The 23,263-nt window shown below is 44.0% G+C and overlaps 1 non-coding gene across 1 annotated transcript; it reads right to left on the reverse strand.

The window, feature by feature from the left end:
* Positions 1 to 23,103: 23,103 nt before the first annotated feature.
* Rnu1-80 (RNA, U1 small nuclear 80) lies at positions 23,104 to 23,263 on the reverse strand. The gene has a single exon (XR_005501729.1). It is a non-coding gene; the product is annotated as a U1 spliceosomal RNA (small nuclear RNA).

Consider the following 23,263-nt stretch of genomic DNA (forward strand, 5'->3'; position numbering starts at 1 on the left):
GGCTGGAAAGTCTCTTGGAGGAGCTGTTGGGCATCAATCACATCCCAGACTTGGTCTCTTGCCTCAGGGTAGGGAGGGACTGGCCTTTCACACCGCTTATCACACAAGTCTTGGCTGCAGTAGGGAAACCATTCTCAGCAAGGACCCCTGTCAGGTCTGAAGTCAGCGGCTGTAAGAGCGCTCCAAGCCAGCTCCTGGGATAAATGAGGACACTGGGAGAAGACAAAACTATAGAAAATATAACAGAGCAGATCTCAGACAGGGGGATGGTGGGAATGTGCCAGAAATAAGAATGCAGTTAACCTCAGGACCCAAGCTCCTGCCTCAAAACTTATAATAGAGAGGGCTCGGTACAAACCCTGGAAGCTCCTATCAAAACAAGCAGGATGGTCGCTCTGCCACCTGCTGGCAGACAGCATGGCACTGAGTCTGTGCATCTGGAAGAAGCAGGGCTCCAAGCCCAGGTTTATCTGTGAACAAAGAAACCAGAGCATTCAAATCTCCTCTCTGTGAGGTAAAATATCTATAGCCTCAAAACAAGCAGCCATAGACGGGAACAACAACAAAAGCTAAAAGGATTCTAAACTTCCCTCCATGTAATCCAGAGTGCAATGAAAGGCTGACTGGAGGACTTCGCTGGGTAGGGGAGAAAGGTTGAAAGCAGTCTGCTCAAGATAGTCGGGAACGGAGAGCAAAGAGATCTTTCATACAAAAATAGATGGCTATAAGTGCAGGGAGCATTCAAATACATAGGGTTTGCTCGTTTCAAGCTGAGACTCTTGCCACCTCTGTGGAAGAGCTGCAGGTGCTGGTGGCTTTGTCTTGCCCAAGTCAAGCAAAAACAGTTGTCGGGACTGTGGCTGGATCTCTGCGTTATGTGTCTCCTCCAAAACATGTCTGCACACAGGTACAGCACACATGCGTGCATGTGCACAAGACATGTGCCATTGTACATGTGTACATACATGAAATTCACCTTCCTCTTTTTCTCTTTTCCAAATTAAACCTTGTTTCATCGGCCCAAAAGGATAATGTTGGGAACTCTTGTGCTACATAGAAACCATTCCTTTGAGCTTCTGTTCAGTCTACTACTAAGGACTTGGACTCAGGTCCAGGGACTAGATTCAGAAATCATTCTTTGACATCATACCAATCCCAAAGGCGCACGGAGACATCTGTATGATTTCCCAGCATTGAAACTCCCACATGTAAATTAGCTTCTGCAAATCCCTCCTCACAGACTTGCTCTCTTGGGCCATGAGTCTTGCTAGATTCAACCCTCTGAAATCCCATCAATCCAGGCAGCTCAGGCCAGTGAGGCCCAAAGCATGGCCCCCTAATTAACAGCCACAGCTGGGGAAGCTTGTTGGACATGCTAGCTCTCATATTCCACCCAGGACTTAGACTCTTAAGCAGGATGGGAAAACTGAACCTCATCGAATAAGAATGGGCTGGGTCCTCAGATGATAGTTTCCCTAGAAGCTTAGCCAGAGATGAGAGTTTGGGTCCTCAGAGAGAACCATGGCAATGTTGTCCCTTCAAAAGAAGGAAGAGGGAGAAGTAGGGGGTGAGGAATATTGGAGTATAGGCTCTGATGGAGAGCATCTAGGTCTGACTCCTCAGAGAGATGTTAACTATGAACTCAACCAAAATCTTGTCCCACAAAGCAGGCAACAGCTTCTGTCACCTTGTCAGCCAGCGGGTAATGGGCAAATGAGCTCTCCTCCCCTCCAGGTACTTTAAGACTTGGACAGGGCAACTATCATTCCTCAGAGAGATTTTTCAACATGTCAGCAGCTTAGGGCTATCAGTCCTGAGAACTGACTGAGAGAAGTGGATTAGGAGGTGATCTCCTTCACCTTCTCACTTTCTTGGGCAGCTGGAAGGAAGCCATGCAAAGCAGGTGGTTTCCAAACATCAACTTCTCTCCCAGTTCTGGGATTGTGGAGGCTGAAACCAAGGCACTGGCAGGGCTCTGCTCTTTCTGAATTCCCTTCTAGATTCAGGGGCTCTGTGACTCTCAGCTTCTAGATGGGGCACCCCCAACCCCCAACTCTAACACTCCCTACCTCCTCCCAAGCATCTCTATCCATGTGGGTCCTCTCCATTTCCTCAGAGATCACCTGCTTCTGTGGTAGGTGCTCATGAAAGGTGATCCTTTATTCCTGCAAAGATTCTATTCCAAACATGTTCTATGGACTAGAACTTCAGCCTATCCTTGGGGCAGATACAGTTTAGCCCAAAACAACGAGGATGACTTGAAAGGTCACACTCTTCATAGATGCCAAGACCACCATACCTCAGAGGATGCTACAAGAAACTCAAAGTTGGTTCTCTGACTAACTTTGCTAATGTGAAATAAGAGAGCCAGTTTTAAGTGACTAAAAGAACACTGGCTTTCTGGAAAAGATACTTGTGCTAGGCTGTAGAATTCCTTCCATGGTGTGCTCCTTGGTGGAGTGGGTAGAATTTGGCACCACAGTTTCAGACAGAAGGACAGACAGTAACACACAGCATGCCTCATGAGGAGTGAGATGGGCTGGTGCTCCCAAGCGTGGGTGAACATTGATGCTTTCAAAGCCAAATCATGCTATGATAGCGTCGAAGTGCCCTTTCTTCTCAGGAATTCTTCTGAGTTACCATTTCTGCACTGAGATTTTTTTTTCTCTCCATTAAACAAGTTTATGAGGGACAAGGTTCCCTCTGCAGGAATGAGACAAGCCTGTCTTGAAAAGGCAGTGATGTAAACCCTGGACCTTTTCACTTAGAATCCATGCAGCCAACACCTGGAGATAAAGACTAGAGGAAGGAAGGATCTTGGAAACCAGGGATGTGACTAGATGGTACAGGAAGGGAGGAAAGGGGAGGGGAGGCATGTATTCATGTCAACACAAAGTCCAGTAAGGAAACCTAGAACAAAAATCCAGCCCAGGACACAGGAGGACAGGTGCTTTTCCTGAGCTTAGAGAGTTCAAGAGGCCAGAGCACAGCAGATTTTTCTGAGTATCGGGAGGAAGGAAGCTATCTCACAAGGGTGGCTGTGCTCTAGGTTTGCCATGGAACCAGAACTAAGTGCACATGGAGATAACAGGGAGGGAAGAGAAAGAAAGAAAAGAAGAAAGGAGAGGAAGGGAGAGGAGGGAGGTGAGGAGGGAAGGAAAAGGAGGGGAGAGAAGTGGAGTCTTCCAAATGGTTCTTGGGCAGTTATCAGGGCCTGTAGCTACCTTGGGTAGACAGGGTACCTAGTTGAGTCAATGCCTCTCTCTCCCATGTGGGATATACAAAAACAGAAGTTCCTGGTGTTAAAGTGGGATGCTGAGGGGGCTGTGTCTCAAGAACCAGAATGGAGAAAAGACTTTGCTAGGAGTCTAGGGGCCATGGGAACTGCACACAAAGAAGAGGGCCTCGCAGTCTGCAAAAGCTGAGCTTGCACAGAGAGGATGGAAACAGCAAGAATGGCCGCCCAACTGCACTGAATGGATCAGAGCCTGTTGTCCACGGTCAGAGGTCAGCTCCCAGCCCAGACAGTCTTGCCTTCCTGCCACGATTGCTAGAAAGGACATCACTGCCAGGAGAAAATCATTCCGGTTCATGAATTTAACTTATTATCCCCTAACAGATACTAAGCTGTAAGCCAGAACTGGCTAGCATCAGCAAGAAAAAAGTTCTCTGCCATTTGCAGACACAGAGGTCTTTGAGCTAAATTAAACTCAATTATAAAACAATAAAGAAAGTTACATTTCTTCAAACCGAGTTCTATGGTGGTGAAAACCGTACCTACCAATGCAAGGACTGGAATTACAACTCAAGGCAGTGTGATGTACACATACCGCCCCTGGCCAGAGACGCATCGTGGTTTATGGATTCAGGGGAAAGAGAGCGAGTGCCTACTGGAGCTTTAGAACCTGTCTCTGCTCGTAGCTCAGCCTTTTCATCTTAGAGATTACCTGACACTTTCCCTAAAACCCAGCTTCCCATAACCGTATTAGTTATGACTCTTTTGGCCGCCAGTGACAAAATCCCTAACTCAAACAAGCTTAAGGAAAAAAAAAAGAAAAAAGAATTGGGTTTCTATGCTCAAAACCTGAAGAATCCTAAGGGTGCTGCTGCTTCAGGCACAGCTTGATCCAGGGTGCACAGGGCCTCTCGGGGATGGAGCATCTCTCCCTAAACTTTGCAGCCCTGCCTAGTCTGTGCTCAGGGCCCATGAGCTCACAAGAAGTTGGCCACAATTCCAGGCCGCTGACCCTTTCCAATTCATGCTACAGGTAAAGAAAGTATGCCACTGGTAGTTCTAATGAAAGCCTAGAAAAGAACTCTTCTCAAGTGTGGGCATCAGGTGACCACCAGAAAGCCAGTCTCTCCAGTGCCTAAGATTGGAACATGCTGATTAGCTTAAACAGAGAATCAGCTCTGCCCATTGGAGAATGATGAAGCACCGAGTGCCCGGGCAGGGGAGGTGGCAGGCAGGGGAGTGGCAAAGCAAGTGCCCAGTATTCTGTCTCAAATTACAGCCCTCAGTTTGGTTGCTTACCATTTCAAGATAGACTATTCCTGAGCCTCAGATGGAGCTGTGATAAAATACCGAGTTCTTTGGATTTGTTAAGTCTCCAGCTAAACGTGACACCTACCTATGCGGGCTACCTTAATGAGAAAGGGAGAAAGGAAGGGAGAAGAGAGAACAGGGAAAGAGGAGGGGAACTCAGAAGGCAGAGGGCCAGGAGAGGGACATGGAAGAGAAAGGGAACTTACGTCAAGCACAGAGGAATCCAGGATTCTCAAGACTGGGTCTGCATCAGTGCACAAGCATTTGTTTCCTACTTTGTTGTTTCCTGTGCGTTCATGTCAAATTTCCATTTTAGTCAAGACCCTTCTTTATCTCTGACTGCAAGGTAGACTGTGTTCACCCCGTGACCCCTGGGGGCTGTGGATGGACATTTAGCAGTTGGAAGCAATCGCTTGCTCTTGCTTTCCCTATTTTCCAAGTTCTTTGACTACAGCCCCAGCTCCTGGAGAGCCACAGTCAAAGCAGAACAGTCCCCTAGCTACGGGGTTGACATAGGTGCAGGCAGGTGATTCAAGCAAAGCCAGGGAGTTGGGAGGACACTCCTGGTGGACTTTAGGGGACTGGTAACACAATATGCCCTGTGCACTTTAACCAGGGCATCATTGACTGGAATTTCTGCAGTGTTGTTGGTACCAAAACCTGAGATTTCCCCAACCTCTTGAAAGCAGTCAAGAACTAGAATGAGTTTTTCATCCTGACATGACTCATTAGGCTCTTGGATCAAGCTACGGCTCTGGAGGGTCCTGCCTTCAGGTGTTTTAGTCAGGGAGTCAAGAGATCTCCTTCTATGTAAGCCAGTTGAACTGGGTACCAGTCTCTTCTATCCAATACAGTGCTTTATAGAGGTGTCCCCGGCTATAGTGACACATGTCACCTCTGCTGAAAATACAAGTTCCTGGTGAAAACACTTAAAGATCCCAGCAGAAGAAGTGCCCATACCTTGTCCATCCGATTTGGCCGGAGGGTTTTGTCATGCAGTGGTAGGTAAGGAAAATCCCTGCAGGACAAAACACATTGGTAGCAAGGAAGACACTCTGTCCTATGCAACTCTTCCTTGTGTGCTCAGTGCTTAGCAGCCCTTTCTGCACCAGAGTGGAAAGAGTAACTCTTCCTATTTAGTTAATATTCTGTCTATTAATAAGCTCTCTGCAGCTACTCATGGAAAGCAAAACTGTAAGTGTTGGAGGCTTGGTGTGTTTGTGTGTATGTGTGTGTGTGTGTGTGTATGAGAGTGTGTGTGTCTGTGTGTGAGAGTGTGTGAGAAAGTGTGAGAGTATGTGTGTGTTTGTGAGAGTGTGTGTGTGTGTATGAGAGTGTGTAAGTCTGTGAAAGTGTGTCTATGTGTCTCTGTGTGAAACTGTGTGTATATGTCTGTGAGAGAATGTGTATGAGTGTGTGTGTCTGTGTGTCCGTGTGTTTATGTGTGTCTGTGTAAGTCTGTATATGTGAAAAAGAGACTCTGTATGTCTGTGTGTCTGTGTATATGAAAAAGAAAATGTATGAATCTGTGTGTGAGAGAGTTGTGAGAGTGAGAGTGTGTGTGTGAGAGAGTGTGAGTATCAGAGAGTGTATGAGAGTGTGTGTGAAAGAGAGAATATGTGTGTCTGTGTGTCTGTCTATGTGAAAAAGAATGTGTGTGTCTCTGTGTATGTGAGTGTATGTGAGAGAGAGTGTGTGTGTGTGTGTGTGTTTGTGTGTGTGTAAGAGAGAGAGAGAGAGAGAGAGAGAGAGAGAGAGAGAGAGAGAGAGAGAGATTTCCCTTCATGGTCACCCCCAATAGCAGAGAACTTGGAACTTGGTTGCTGTGTTTTGTTCTACATCATATTCTCCACTGCTCCATACAGCATATTCTCCACTGCTGTCCGTGGCTGCAGTGGCTCATTCTTGGTAAAAAAAAAAAAAAAAAAAAAAAACACTTTCCAGACATTGCACAGTATGTTTCTCACTGCCCTCGGCCTTAGAAAACATGGGAAAGCAGGAGATGCTCTCCTCCAGCTCTAACCCTCGGCCCAGCACAAACAGCAGAGACGCCAATCAACAGCCAAATCCCAAATGCACTCAGCCATGAGGAAACATTTAAATCCATCATCAAAAGTCCCCACAGGTTAATTGGACCTGCTTCTCTTTTTAAATTTTATTTCTAATCAGTGTGCTAGAGCTGTGTGAGGACACATGGATGTCAGTGTGCCTGTGAAAGCCAAGGACCAACTTTCTGGAGCTGGTTTTCTTCACTCACCTTCATCTAGGTTACAGGGAGCAGACTGAAGGCCGGCAGGCTGGCAAGTGGCTATACTAGTTGAGCCATCTCACCAGCCCTCGATCCGCTTCTTATCTCTTGAGAGGGGGTGAATGTTTATATTCTACTGCTACCAAAACGGTCCATATGAGGAAGTTCTGATTGCTAATAAGACACTGTTCGTGAGAATAGGACCCCCGTTGAAGGAATCAGAGAAAGAACTGGAAGAGCTTGAAGGGGCTCGAGACCCCATATGTACAACAATGCCAAGCAACCAGAGCTTCCAGGGACTAAGCCACTACCTAAAGACTATACATGGACTGACCCTGGACTCTGACCTCATAGGTAGCAATGAATATCCTAGTAAGAGCACCAGTGGAAGGGGAAGCCCTGGGTCCTGCTAAGACTGAACCCCCAGTGAACTAGACTGTTGGGGGGAGGGGGACAATGGGGGGAGGGTGGGGAGGGGAACACCGATAAGAAAGGGGAGGGGGGAGGGGGATGTTTGCCCGGAAACTGGGAAAGGGAATAACACTCCAAATGTATATAAGAAATACTCAAGTTAATAATAAAAAAAAAAAAAGACACTGTTCGAAGTGAAACTTGGGGGGGGGGCAATTACAGTTAGGTGAAGACATAAGAGAGTGCCATTACTGATGGAATTGATGTCGTCAAAAGAAAACAAAAACCACTCCTCCTCCTCTTACTCTTCCTCCTCCTCATCTCCCCTCCTCCTCTTCCTCATTTCTCTTTTTTTCTCCTCCTCTTCATTCTTATCTCTCTCTCCCTCCTTATCCCGTTGTCCCCACCTCTTTTCTCCTCCATGTGAGCCACCTATTAGCCAGGCCAAAGGCCTTATTCAGGATCTGGCCATGTTCTTCCCCTAATTACATATACCTAGACTTCAGAACTATAAGAAACACATGCCAGTTGTTTAAGTCACCTGATCTCTATTATTTTGTGTGAAAATAAAAAAGTCTCTTGCTCTGAAAAGTTCAAGAATCATCCAGATTAAAGGAAAGAAGGAATATTTTTTCCTTATTGTCAGTATTTTCAGGGTCAAATTTAGATATAAATATATTCTGATATACTAAGGAAATTTTTCCTCAGACACAGCTTGCATTCAAATGTTATTTAAATCCTCAAAATGTATTCAGCTTGCAAATCAGTGAAGATTGCCGCAGTTGTAATGTAAACAGTGAACAGGTGCAGGAGGCCGTGAGCAGTAACCAGGGGCAAATGGCTGTGCAGAGCAAACACAGTGACAAGTAGGAGGGGCAACATGGAGCAGAACAAAGCCTCACCATTGAGAAACCATCTCTACCTACGTCAGCCAGGTTTCAAAGAAGCAGACCCCTGGCAAAGGACAGAAGTACCCATGCATGTGAGTATATACACTATATAATACATGCCATGACTGTATTTATATACTACACACCACATGCTCTACCCTTGTCTTTTTTATACACTTTTTTAAAAAATCTTTATCAGTTCATTGAGAGTTTCATAAGATGTGTTTTGATCATACTCATTCACTTGCCGCTCCTCCCCGATTCACCCCCTTCCTTACCCAACTTTATGTTCTGTAGGTTTTAAAATCTTCAAGACCAATTTGGACTACCCAAACATCCTTGAATGTGTGATCTTTCACAGGAGAGGGATCAACTTACCAGGGTTCAGATCAACTTTCACCAGAGAGTGATCAGCATTCCTAGAGAGCACTGTCTTCTCCTCCCTCAGCAGCTGACAATTGCCAATAACACTATGGCTGGCTGAGACTGGGTAGGCAACTCCCCTCTTTGAGCGGCTTTTGTTTGGCTTGGGCTTGAGCAGGTTTTGTACATGGTGTTGTCAGTGCCATGAGTTCATCTGTGCAGGTACCACAGTGCATCTAGAAGATAATGTTTGCTTATAGAGATGTGTATTAGTCAGGGTTCTCTAATGGAACAGAACTGGTAGAATGAACACACACACACACACACACACACATACACACACACACACACACACACACACACACACAGCCAGGGGGTCACAAAAAAAAAGAGACAGAGAGAGGGTCAGAGACATAGAAAGAGAATGGGAATTTATTAGAATGAGTTACAAGCTGTGATCCAGTTAGTCCAACAATGTCTGTCCAGAATCCAGTTGTTCAGTCTATAAGACCGGATGTTGCAATTGGTCTTAAGAATATGCTGGAGCAGCTCTCTGCTCCCAAACCCCGTGGGAGAGAGACCTCACCGCCTGGTCAGGTGGGCACTCCTGAGGCTGCAGAGCAGAGGAGACCACCAACACTGCCCACCCCTGCCCACATCCCTGGCCCAAGAGGCAACTGTATAAGGCCTCTGGGCTCCCGTGGGGGAGGGCCCAGGAGCGGCAGGACCCCTGCGCCTGAGACACTGCCGGAACCTGAAGGAAACAGACCGGATAAACAGTTCTCTGCACCCAAATCCCGTGGGAGGGAGAGCTAAACCTTCAGAGAGGCAGACAAGCCTGGGAAACCAGAAGAGACTGCACTCTGTGCACATCCAGACGCCAGAGGAAAACACCAAACATCATCTGGAACCCTGGTGCACGGAGGCTCCCGGAAAGAGCGGCGCCGATCTTCCTGGTTGCTGCCGCCGCAGAGAGGACTTAGGCAGTACCCCACGAGCAAACTTGAACCTTGGAACCACAGGTAGGGCCAACTTTTCCCCTGCAAGAAACCTGCCTGGTGAACTCAAGACACAGGCCCACAGGAACAGCTGAAGACCTGTAGAGAGGAAAAACTACACGCCCGAAAGCAGAACACTCTGTCCCCATAACTGGCTGAAAGAAAACAGGAAAACAGGTCTACAGCACTCCTGACACACAGGCTTATAGGACAGTCTAGCCACGGTCAGAAATAGCAGAACAAAGTAACACTAGAGATAATCTGATGGCGAGAGGCAAGCGCAGGAACCCAAGCAACAGAAACCAAGACTACATGGCATCATCGGAGCCCAATTCTCCCACCAAAATAAACATGGAATATCCAAACACACCAGAAAAGCAAGATCTAGTTTCAAAATCGTATTTGATCATGATGCTGGAGGACTTCAAGAAAGACGTGGAGAACTCCCTTAGAGAACAAGTAGAAGCCTACAGAGAGGAATCGCAAAAATGCCTGAAAGAATTCCAGGAAAACATAAATAAACAAGTAGAAACCCATAGAGAGGAGAAACAAAAATCCCTGAAAGAATTCCAGGAAAACACAATCAAACAGTTGAAGGAATTAAAAATGGAAATAGAAGCAATCAAGAAAGAACACATGGAAACAACCCTGGACATAGAAAATCAAAAGAAAAGACAAGGAGCTGTAGATACAAGCTTCACCAACAGAATACAAGAGATGGAAGAGAGAATCTCAGGAGCAGAAGATTCCATAGAAATCATTGACTCAACTGTCAAAGATAATGTAAAGCAGAAAAAGCTACTGGTCCAAAACATACAGGAAATCCAGGACTCAATGAGAAGATCAAACCTAAGGATAATAGGTATAGAAGAGAGTGAAGACTCCCAGCTCAAAGGACCAATAAATATCTTCAACAAAATCATAGAAGAAAACTTCCCTAACCTAAAAAAAGAGATACCCATAGGCATACAAGAAGCCTACAGAACTCCAAATAGATTGGACCAGAAAAGAAACACCTCCCGTCACATAATAGTCAAAACACCAAACACACAAAATAAAGAAAGAATATTAAAAGCAGCAAGGGAAAAAGGTCAAGTAACATATAAAGGCAGACCTATCAGAATCACACCAGACTTTTCGCCAGAAACTATGAAGGCCAGAAGATCCTGGACAGATGTCATACAGACCCTAAGAGAACACAAATGCCAGCCCAGGTTACTGTATCCTGCAAAACTCTCAATTAACATAGATGGAGAAACCAAGATATTCCATGACAAAACCAAATTTACACAATATCTTTCTACAAATCCAGCACTACAAAGGATAATAAAGGGTAAAGCCAACATAAGGAGGCAAGCTATACCCTAGAAGAAGCAAGAAACTAATCATCTTGGCAACAAAACAAAGAGAAGAAAAGCACACAAACATAACCTCACATCCAAATATGAATATAACAGGAAGCAATAATCACTATTCCTTAATATCTCTCAACATCAATGGCCTCAACTCCCTAATAAAAAGACATAGATTAACAAACTGGATACGCAATGAGGACCCTGCATTCTGCTGCCTACAGGAAACACACCTCAGAGACAAAGACAGACACTACCTCAGAGTGAAAGGCTGGAAAACAACTTTCCAAGCAAATGGTCAGAAGAAGCAAGCTGGAGTAGCCATTCTAATATCAAATAAAATCAATTTTCAATTAAAAGTCATCAAAAAAGATAAGGAAGGATATTCATCAAAGGAAAAATCCACCAAGATGAACTCTCAATCCTCATCTTTGGTTGGTTTATATACAAGTGTGCAATTTCTAGGCTTGAAAGTAAAATGATGCTATCTGGTGCTGGATAGAGGAGCCTTATTTTTTATTATGGCAGCTTGCTATTTTTGTAACATGGTGATTTGGTTGAACACAATAAAGTACAGTAGTAACTGATCTCCCCTTCTTCCTGGATGAGTGAGGAGATGATTAAATGTTGATGCCAGCATCCTTGAGCATATTCAGATGAGCTTCTGCTTCTGTTGAAAAGGATGCTGTGTTTGATTGTGGTCCGAAGCTTTGAAGCACTATTTGGCATCTCCTTCCTTGGAGGTCTCACTGTTTAAACATAACAGATTTGATAGCTTGTTGGTAAGGTGAGGTCCAGCTTGTCTCCACTAGGTCATCTTCATGTGAATCCGGTGGTTATACGGTTTTGTTTTAGGGATATTTCATTCTTTTAATAACGGTTTTAGCTGACATTCATGGAGAGAATGAATCCTTAGAACTGTGCCACTAGTGAAAGGAAATCCTGTCTAGAGTATGTTTCTTTACAAAGCTGTGTCACACCATCATTTGGGCCCTCTGCTGGAAAAGTAGAATCAAGTCTCAAATAATGCCTTTTAAATTGTATCCTCTAGTATTATAGATGTAGGACAGTACTGTATCATACCTCTGTGGATGTAAAATAGCTTGTACCTGCTTTATGATACATAGTAGTGACCGTGCTTTATCAGAGCTGTTTTTAATGATGTTGCTCAGAATGTTTTCTTTCCAGATGATGATTGAGAAGCTAATTAAAAAAAAAATGGTGCCAGGTACCACAAGAGTAACAGAACTGTGCTGTTTTCTCGGGTTTTGTTTTTTTACTTTTTTTTTTTAATGGAGTGTGCTGGATGTCTCTACAGTTTTGTTCAGATGACTGCAGAACCTGGAAAAGCTGTTGCTGCTGTTGATGCATAACACACTGCTATTATTGGTCTTTTTATATAAATATAAATATATATATACAGATATATAATTTGAATTTTTTGAAACTTTAGCTGTGCTGTCAACTTTGGAAAAAAGTATCCCCGTTTACTGTGTTGAGTTGGCACTGTACAGAAATTAACAGCCATATTGGTCTAGAAATGTTGAACTTAAGTTTTTTCCATTTGTACAGGGGTAACGCACTGTATTAAATATGTAAGGTCTTAAAAAAAAAAAGAATATGCTGGAATCCGGGGTTGGGGATTTAGCTCAGTGGTAGAGCACTTGCTTAGCAAGCACAAGGCCCTGGATTCAGTCCTCAGCTCCGGAAAAAAAAAAAGAATATGCTGGAATCCAAGAGAAATAGGTTCTGGTGCCAGTGAAGGAATGGACTAGCCAGTGAAAGTGAGAACAAGCCGACAAAGAATGAATGATTCCTTCTCCCACGTCCTTTATATGGGTTGCCAGCAGACAGTAAGGTGTATCTTCTCCCTTCTCCTGCCACCTCTCTAACCAACTTCATGAGACTATGGATCCCAAAGCATACAGGTAAGCTTTCCTTCCCCCAGCAATCTCCCCTGCTCTCTGAGTCCTCTTGGAGCGTTGTACCAGGAAATATTTGTGAACCCCAAAAGACAACCAAGGAGCTGCAATGCAATAGCATTAGGGTCTCTTTATTCAAGCTCAAGTTTGGGCTTCCCACAAACCCTGACATAGCAGGAAAGTGGAGCCCTGAGCCTAGTTTCAGGCAAGCATTTATAGAAGCAAGAAAGGGGTATCTAGCCTGGTACACATTTGATTGGGAGCCATTATGGCCTTTAACATAATTGGCTGGTGCTGGGAGCCAAACCATAAGCTTACCTTCTGTTTTCTTCCTGATTGGTGGTTGTTAGGAAATGAAGTGTCAGGGGTAAGCTTGTAACAGGAGGATGCAGATTTGTTGGGGAATAACCTGGAAACTGGTGCTGGACTCAGGTTTTGTTGGGAGTAGCCTGGAAATGTACTAGGTACCAGCCTGTTAGTTTACTTGAGTTCAACTTTAGGTCAGGTTCTCTAAGATGTCTGAACTCAAAAGATTTGGTCTCTCAGGGGCACCCCAAGCTACCCCGAGCAGTCTGCTATACACTCTAGATCTCATTCTCCCCCCACACATACACCTCTCTACCCACCTTCACCAGACCTGTGGATCTAAACCATACAGACCTGCTGAACTGGAACTATACAGCCTAACCCATCGGAGGCCCACCACACCAGAACTATCAAGGTTAACCTCCATCCCAATACCTACTACAACGGTGTCTTTATCAGAGTTTCTCTTCCTACACAAAACATAATGACCAGGAAGCAAGTTGGGGAGGAAAGGTTTTATTCAGCTTACACTTCACATTGCTGTTCATCACCAAAGGAAGTCAGGACTGGAACTCAAGCAGGTCAGGAAGCAGGAGCTGATGCAGAGGCCACGGAGGGATGTTACTTACTGGCTTGCTTACCCTGGCTTGCTCAGCTTGCTTTCTTATAGAACCAAAGACTACCAGCCCAGGGATGGCACCACCAACAAAGGGCTGAGTCCTCCCCTCTTGATCTCTATTTGAGAAAATGCCTTTCAGATCTCATGGAGGCATTTTATCAAGGGAAGCTCCTTTCTTCGTGATAACTCCAGCTTGTGTAAGTTGACACACAAAACAAGCCAATATAAACAGGAACATCCAGGAACCAAAGCTATTCAGATGGCTAAAAGTCCTCAAAAGAACACAGTCAACAAAAATCAGGGCAATAAGAAAACTTCCAATCACAACTACCCCACGACAGCAAGCCATAGATGTCCTAACACAACTGAAGCACAAGAGGATGACCTTAAATACAATCTTATAAAGATGATTGAGACCTTTAAAGAAGAAATTAATAAATCCATTAAAGAAATTCAGGAAAATAAAATCAAACAAGTAGATGTCTTTAAAGAGGAAACAAATGAATCCCTTAAAGGTATACAGGAAAATACAATTAAACAGCTGAAGGAAGTAAAATTAAACTGTGCAGTACCTGAAAGTGGAAATAGAAGCAATAAAGAAAACACAAACCGAGGGAATCCTGGAGATGAAAAATCTAGGGAAGAGAACAGAAACATCACCAACAGAATACAGGAGTTGGAAGAAATAATCTAAGGTGTAGAAGATATGATTGGAGAAAATGATGCATCAGTCAAAGAAAATGTTAAATCCTAAAAGGTCCTGGAACTAAACATTCAGGGAATCTGGGATATCATAGAAAGACCTAACCTAAGAATAATAGAAATAGAAGAAGGTGAAGACTCCTAGCTTCAAGACCCAGAAAATATTTTCAACAAAATCATAGAAGAAAACTTTCCTAATCTAAAAAAAAGAGAGAGAGATGCTTATAAACATACATGAAGCTTATAGAACACAAATCAGACTGGATTAATGAAAATGAAGGCACAACATACTGGAATTTCTGGGACATAATGAAAGTAGTGCTAAGAGGAAAGTTCACAGCACTAAGTGTCTCCATCAAGAAATTAGAGAGTTCTCATACAAGAAATTTAAAGTACACCTGAAAGCTCTAACAAAAGGAAGAGGAAGAGGAGGAGGAAGAGGAGGAGGAGGAGGAGGAAGAGGAGGAAGAAAAGGAGGAGGAGGAGGAGGAAAAAGAAGTGTTGCAGTAAATATTTTTTAAAAGTTACCATTTTTATCCCCAACTAGTGCCAGCACCCATAGAGCCACATGGCACTGTGAGATATCTTTATCTCAGTGACTCCATGCTGCCCCCAAGTACTCTCAGTCAGTCCAGGCAATCCACGAGCTATTCCAGCATGGCACCTTATCACACTGGTCCCTAGAGTTAGTTCTAAAACCCATGGGGCCATATGGAACTCACCATAATTTATCTCTGGTTTGTATCTGCTAGCCATGAACTCTCTGGTTCCAGCTACCCACCTAGTAAAATCAAGACTCAACAAACTGCAACCCAATAATCAGATTTATATGTTAAATTCTCAATCCACAATACATCCACACAATAAACTCACAACCAATTAATAACGATATAAACCACCCACCTAGATAAGATAAATTGACCTATAGACATTCAGCCCTTAAGAAATAGTCATAACATATTTATGTAGAGATGCAGTGGATCGTTTACGTCTGCCTGCATGTTGCTTCTCCCTTCTCTTCTGCTTCTCCCTTTCCTTCTAAAACCTTTGTTCCCACCTCCCTTCCTTCTTGTCCAATGACAGGCCTCATTTTATCTTGTGTTTGCCTTCACCTGCATAACGACATCAACCTACAAAAAAGAGGAAGAAGGAAAGCACACTGAAGAGGAGTAGTACAGGCATTAAGATCAACAATTAATGGATCAACAATTAATGGGACCTTGTGAAGCTTAAAAGTTTCACAGCAAAGGACAACATCCCAACATCCATTTAAGTAAAGAGTGGCAAACAGAATGGGGAAACATCTTTACCAACCATACATCAGAGAGAGTTGGTATCTAGAGTACACACACACACACACACACACACACACACACACACACACACACACACACACTCACACACAAACTAAAAATGCCCAACATCAAGAAAATAACGAAATTTTAATGTGGGGTACAGCACTAAGTAGAGAGCTCTCAAAGGATGAAACACAGATGCCTAAGGCACACTTAAAGAAATATCCACCATTTGTAGCCACCAGGGAAATGCAAATTAAAACTACTTTGAAATCTCATCTTTCCCCAGTCAGAATAGCCAAGATTAATAAAACCAGTGCGGGTAGAAGCTGGGAAGAGTGTGGAGAAAGGAGAACACTTTTTCATTACTGGTGTAGTGCAAACCTGTGCACTATGGAAATCAGGGTGAAGGTTGCTCAAGGTGCTGAAAATCAAGCCATCATAATGTCAACTATCCCAACTCTCAGGAATACAGCCAAAAGACTCTACACCCTACTAGAGAGATATTCCTCCATGTTTGTTGCTGCTCTACCCATAATAGCCAGAAAATGAAAACAAGTTAGATGCCCGTTAACTGGTGAATAATGAAGATCTGGTTCATTTATACAGTAGTATGTTATTCAGCTTCTTTTAAATAAAATTATTGAATGTTTAGGTCAACGAATGGAACTGGAAACTATCATCCTGAATGATATAACCAAGACTCAGAAAGACAAACATTGCATGCTTTCTCTCATGTACTGATGTTAGATTTCATGCTTTTGTTTTATTTAGAATATCCACAGAGGTTAGGTAGCTGGTAAGGGACTGTGGGGAAAAGATATCTAGCAAAGAAGGGGAAATACAATATAGTGCTATAAAAGGATAAAGAGAAAATAAAAATAGGAGGATTACATGGGGGAGTGGGATGGAGGGGCAGAGTAACCGAGTGAGCATGGGGAGGAACAATTAACACTACCGGGGTTTTGAAAAGCTTTTTGGAAACCTACCATTGTATAATCTTCTGTGTGTGTGTGTGTGTGTGTGTGTGTGTGTACATAATAAGAGGAATCACCATACAATGGAGGAGACCATACCGAAACTGTACATTATATGCTATAACACAAGTAAAACACTCAATACCAGGAATGAGTTATGTATCTTTGAAGAGTTGGACAAAGGGGTTCCACAGCCGCCAATAAACATTATTGGTTACCCTCCACAACTTAATAATAAGGCCTTATTGCTGATCAAGGCTTACTTGTATCATTGAATGCGGAGAAATCAAGCTGGTGTCTGGCCAACAGTTTCACCCCCTACAGGCTAGTGTTCACAGTGCTAGAAGGCGCTATATGCACTTCACCAGAGGAAAAGAGCAGTAATCAGACTCAACCAGCTATGAAATCTGCTAGCCATGAGTGTTGACCTGCCTACAAGATATGCTGATACAATAGTGGCACAAATAGTCTAGGAATAACCAACCACTTTTTGCTTGGATTTAAGGTCTACTCATGGGATGGAACCCATACCTGATACTGTTAATGAAGTCAGGAACCTGGGACTAGACATGTAATGGGACTTAGGGGAGAACCACTAATTATTAGTGTGCTGGATGAATATAACAATGAAAATGACTCCTATTAACCTCATGTTAAATCAGATTTCATTTATATAAAACTATACACTGCTCAGAACAAAGTTTACCTTTGGAGAGAGTGGTAACCTGCAGGGAATAACACGGGTTTCTGGAAGGCTGCTCACTTTCCATTCCTTGTTCAAGGCTGAGGGCACCTGGGCATGCTCCTTCCTTGCATATTTCTGGTGTGCATTCTTTTCCATGAAGAGTGCATTTCAGCATTTCCTTCATAGTCATAGAAGAGAGCCTGGAATGACTCTGAGGGTGAGGGCGGAGAACTTGGTACAGAAGGTACTCATGGCTCACATTTGGACCTTACATCACAATTCAAATTGAGAGCCCACGACAGTGAGGACATGGTCATGCCAAGTACTCAGGAAATTGTGGTGGAAAGATGGCTTGTGCCCAGGAGACCCTGTCTCCAAAATAGATGAACGACTATAAACACACTTTAGAACAGACAGAGAAGGAACACCTTTTGTAAATTACAGAATTCATAAAGGATACTCATTTGGCTTACAGGCCACAACACGCACGCACTCGCGTGCGCGTGCATGCACACACGGGTGGAGGGGCTACAGCATTTCAGGAAAGGAGTACAGGCAACATCAGTTCCCCAAGCACCGAAGGCCACTACTGAAGTCCAGGAATATCGTGAAGCTGCAAATCGCATTACCCTGTGCAAACCCTAACGTTTCAACTCTCTCACTCTACGACTAAGAACACCTACCATGAAGGCTTGTTTTAAGGAAGAAATAGCATAAACTAGGAAAGTATATTTTTTGACTACGAGGAGCCAGGCCACAGAAGGTATCCAATTTGAGGGGTTTTATTTTGTCTTTTGTACAAATCAGACAAAAATAAACCAGGTCATTTGTGGTCACAAAGAGCTTCTGGTCTAAATGTCAGGGTGTGTTTTTGAACTTGAAGTTTCATCCCAAGGAACCCAACACAAGAAATGGGAATGCTGTCTCATCATTCATTCCTGAAACTTGTATTTAAGACATGAGATGCCCAGGCTTCGAGACAACACCATTTTAATTCAGAATTGCCCTTGCTAATCCTTCAGAGAAGTGAGAGATTGCCTCATTATCCAGCGTTATGCGACCAGTTTCATCACTTTGCGATCAGCATTACTCGCTCTTTCCTTCTTTACGAGGCCCTCCTTCCAAGGCTGTGGCACCTAATTCTAATTTAGTCTAATTTTGGAACCGCAAATATAAACTCGTGTGGCATTTCGCTTATCTCTAAAGTAAAGTTATTGCTCTGGTTCTAAGTTCCTTTTTAGAGCACATTATTGTTTGTTGAGTTATTGATCTTACTCAGAAAATTAGAATATTAGCGTTCATGTCCTTTACATTAAAATGCCATTTGTTAATTTGCATTAAATAGCTGGCATTATGGGCCCACTGTGAATTAATTTTGCTTCTAGCTGTTACTAATTATTAACGTTTTTTATCTTTGTGCTTCGAGTGTTTGTTTTGATATCCTACTTTCCTATCTGCTCCAAGTCATAAGTCATCAGGGAGGAAGCAATTAATCCACCAGATTGCCCGAATGGCATTCATCCTGGGAGACCATTTATATTAGGAACTGGAGATTACCTTTTAACAACTGGTAAAGATCAATCTGTTTCAATATTGGGAATTGAAATACAGAGACTTCTTGATGCTTAATTACCCTGTATAGGAACAGCCAGAGCCTACTGCTTGCCTTTGATATCTGACCGTGGGGGGAGAACAAGATGCTGGGGACACATACTTTCTCCTAAAATGCAGAGAAACCCTGGGTAATATGCAGAGTATTTTAGAAGAGAAGTTCGGAAGTTATGCTAAAGGCTGGGGGTGATGACTTGGTAAGTGACCACTGCATAAGGGCCTGAGAATAGTCCCAGACTCCATGTAAAAGCAGGGATCTGGCGATCACTAACATGCCACAAACACATAGGCATAAAATTACAGTTCCTGGGGAGGAGGAATCTGTGGGGCTCACTGGACCAAGAAGCTCCAGGCCAAGGAGAGACCCTGCCTCAAAAAGACAAGGTAGACAGCATGGAGAAATTGATCCATTATCTTCACATGGGTGTGTACACATATTCATGTGCACCTCATATACACACATACCACATGAATGTACATGTATATGTGCACATATTCATACACACATGTACAACATGAATGTACACACACACACACACACACACACACACACAGCATGGGATGTCCGGAAGCTTCTAGACACTTAAATAGGTTACGTGGTACCCAAGAAGTACTCCCAGATCCTGAGGCCCAAAGGTGGAGGCCAGGCCTACATGCCTGTGTTTAGAGAGAATGAATTCTGGTGCCTTTAGAGGTCAGAGAAAACTGGAGCTTGTAGCTTTACTCTTGGTCAATGTGTTCAAAGATCTTTTGCCTCCATAAAAAAATATGGTTCTGTTATCAGAAGTAGAGTTGCTTAAAGCCAAGATCACATATGCTCTCACAGCTTCCTTAGTTTTGCATCCTGACATGGCTTAGCTGGGCTTCTAAGGCTCCCTTTAAGATATCAAGTGGATGTGGATCCCTTGCCAAGATCACTGCTATTAGGAGGGTTAGTTCTTCATCAGCTGTAAGCCATCAGCAAACATTAATCAAGGCTTCCTTCCCTCTGCTCCTCACTCATCACTGGGCTTCAACACAGAGAATCTTGTAGCAGAGTAGCCAGTGTCCCTGACAGTGAACAAACAAGAGGCAAGATCAAGCAAGATCAAAGAAGCGAGAGCCTAGAGCCTCTTCTCGGACCTGGTATCCCGACATTCATCATTCAGCTCACATTCAAGAGTTGCAAGCACCAGGGAAGATGTGGGTCTGCCCACCCTAGACTGCTATTGCTCTCCATACGTATTCTTGACAAAGGATGAGATAATTAAAAAGGTCCCCACACAAATAAGATCCAGACCTCAAAGAAAGGGTGCCACCATCTGGTGTTGTCTCTCTGAGGCTGAACCTGGAAAAGAAACTGGAAAGCAGAGCCCCTGAACTTGTGACTGAGCTGAGCACTGTGACTGCGTTGATGGCTCAGGAATGAGGACAGCCAGCAAGTGGAGAGTCCATTCTCTCCTCCCTTCCTCCATTCTCATTCTGGATACCTAGCTGGCAAAACTAAAAGAGTGGCAAAGGGTACGTGTTCTCTAAGTGCCTTACAGAACTACAACTCTGAAGTCATAAGGCACAGTGCAGGCAGTGAAGTTGAAGCTGGGAGCTCGACCCTTAATAATTAGCATGAAAGGCAGCGGGGACTTTCTCCAGCTGACTCTGACAACACTGATCTCTGTCTGGGGATTAAGGTTAAAAAATAACTTTAAGGTTTTTCAGTGAGAAGTCAAAGCTTTTGTGTGTAGCTTAGGTGTAGAGTTTAAATGTATACTATCAAAACAGTGCCAGGACCTCAAAATACAACAAAATGCAACCAACATCTCAGAGCAGTGAAACCCTGTGGTTACCAGTAGAGACAGCTGTGCAGCCCCTCCTGCGGACAGGGCGAATGGGCTCTCATGTCAGAAAGGAGAGACAAGGTTCAATGTCATCGTGGGGAGTACTAAAGGAGGGAAAAGAGAGACTGGGGCATGAAGCAAAGTCAGGACCTTGAAGGGGGGGGGAGTGGGAAACATGGTAGAAATGCAAAGTCCATCCACAAAAAAAAAATGATCAAAGGCATAAACAAATGTGAGCACCGTGGAACTTCAAGGAAACAGGAAGGAGGAGGCAGGCTCTCCCAATGGGACAAATGGGGCTTCCAGAAGAAAAAATAGGTCTGGAAATGTTAACATGCCCGTGCACAGGTTAAATGAGCTTAAAGAAAAACTGGAGAGGATCAAGCAGTGGAGAGCTCTGGATGTGAACAAAAATCAGTCTGCAGCAGAGAGTAGGGGAAGAGAAAACAGACACAGAGAGAGGGAGATCCTGCAGGGCATCAGCACATGTCTGCAAACCCAGCACCACGGACACCAAGCAAGACTGGGAATGTGAAACCATCTTAGGATACACACTGCAATCCTATCTCAAACAGTAAATGTGTGCATGTGTAGTGGATAGACACATACACACACACACACACACACACACACACACACACACACACACACACACGCACGCACAGAGTCCCTGACTTGTGAAAGCTAAAGTTACAATTTTTCAACCTTAGTATGATTGCCTCCAAAGCTGTATTTATCCAGTAGAAAATAAGTGTCCAATTTTGATGTTCCCCACCGCTAGACATGTGTGGTAAGATGCTATTTCTGGTAGTATTGGACCCCATCAGCAGGCTGTCTCATCCCATCAGCCCTGAAGTCATGAAGGGAGACAGCCAGCTAGCTATGGTATCCTGTGTGACTAAGGCAGGTGTTCTGTAGGTAGATTGAACACACCTGTGACTTGTGATATTTTGAGGTGGGTTTACTGAGACATAACTCCATCCAAATCAAGGGTCATGGAAAGGCTCCTGTTAGATGGTTGAACCCTCGTTTCTTCTGTGCATGCCTAAAGATCAACCATCTAAAGGTTAGATTCCTTCCTAGAGTCACTTCTGAATAACCTAGATGACTTTTCTACATGGTACAAATGACTGGGAAGGAAATCTTTCATTTCTTTTCTTTCCCATTCAGAATCCTGGGCTGAGTTTCAAGCATGAAGGAACCTCCGAAAATATTGTTGGACTCAGTGGGAAAGTTAGTCAGATTTAGCTTATTATCACAAAAAGGGTCTGGAGATACCGTAGGTACAGCATAGCATAACGCAGCATAGTATGACATAGCGGAACGTTCAGGGGTAGAAAGACACCTGGGGTAAAAATAGGGAAAGGGAAACTGGAAAAGCAGTGATGTTTTTTTTTTAAAACAGACTCAGAGTAGACAATTCAAACCCTGACAAGTCCAAACACCTTTTAGAATCTGGCAGACATACATACCCTATGTCCTGAACCAGGTCCACGCTCTCTCCTCCACCCATGACAATGCACTCTGCTTATTAATAGATGCAAAAAGAAAACAACACAACAAAAACGGCAGACACAGCCAATACTTCCTTTTCTGAGCAGCTGTCAAGATGACTGAAGTGGAACAGAAGACGTGGACCTTCCAAAAGTTCACCTACGATGGTGGACCTGGACCAACTGCCTGAGATGGTAGGCAGCCCAATGAGCACGTACAACAGAAAGACTGAGTGGAGGTCAAAGCAGAGACGATTTGATCTACCTAGAACTCTCTGCATCACCTACCAGCTGGTGAAGCAAGGTCAGCCTGGTATAGGTGCCTCCCACTCCTCCCACTTTATCCCCCTCAGACAGCAGAGGCCAATAAAGACTCATGCTTAGTCCCTCAGAAACACACACACACACACACACACACACACACACACACACACACACACACACTAATTTCTCCAATCTCAATCTTGCAGCAGAATTTAGCATCACTTCTTCCCAGGTCCATCCTCCTGCTCCTTGGTCTATTTCCTGGGCACCCTGGGCACCCCGGCCTCCTCCCTGGGCTCCCCGGATTCCCTGGGCTCCTTGGCCTACACTGACCTCTTTTTTTAAGAAAGGAAGAAGGAAGGAAGGAAGGAAGGAACATCTGGCCGCTTGGCCAAGAGGTTGGAAGGGAAAAAAAGAAAAATGCTCAAGACTTGAGTTAAACTCAAATTCTCCTTTCCACCCACTGTTTTCTCTCTCAATGCTAAGAGTGTAAGGTCCTCGGGACAGGAAACCATAAGAGTTTCCCATCTTAAAGTTAGGGTTAAAAAATTATGTAGAAACTCTTAGGATGAAAGAAAAAATAACTACTTTTGATTACAGGAAGGACCAGGGGAGCACTTGGACGCAGCTCCCCTACTGCCACAAATTATGCAGTCGAGTTTCCTTGCATTTGGGGAAATCACAGGGATCAGCACACCCCAAAAGCAATGGGTGAGCCTCACCCTGGGAAAACCACTTCATGGTCATGGTATCTCCCCCTGCAGTGG

Source organism: Rattus norvegicus, chromosome 2 (assembly GCF_036323735.1).
Source record: "Rattus norvegicus strain BN/NHsdMcwi chromosome 2, GRCr8, whole genome shotgun sequence".
Taxonomy (NCBI): domain Eukaryota; kingdom Metazoa; phylum Chordata; class Mammalia; order Rodentia; family Muridae; genus Rattus; species Rattus norvegicus.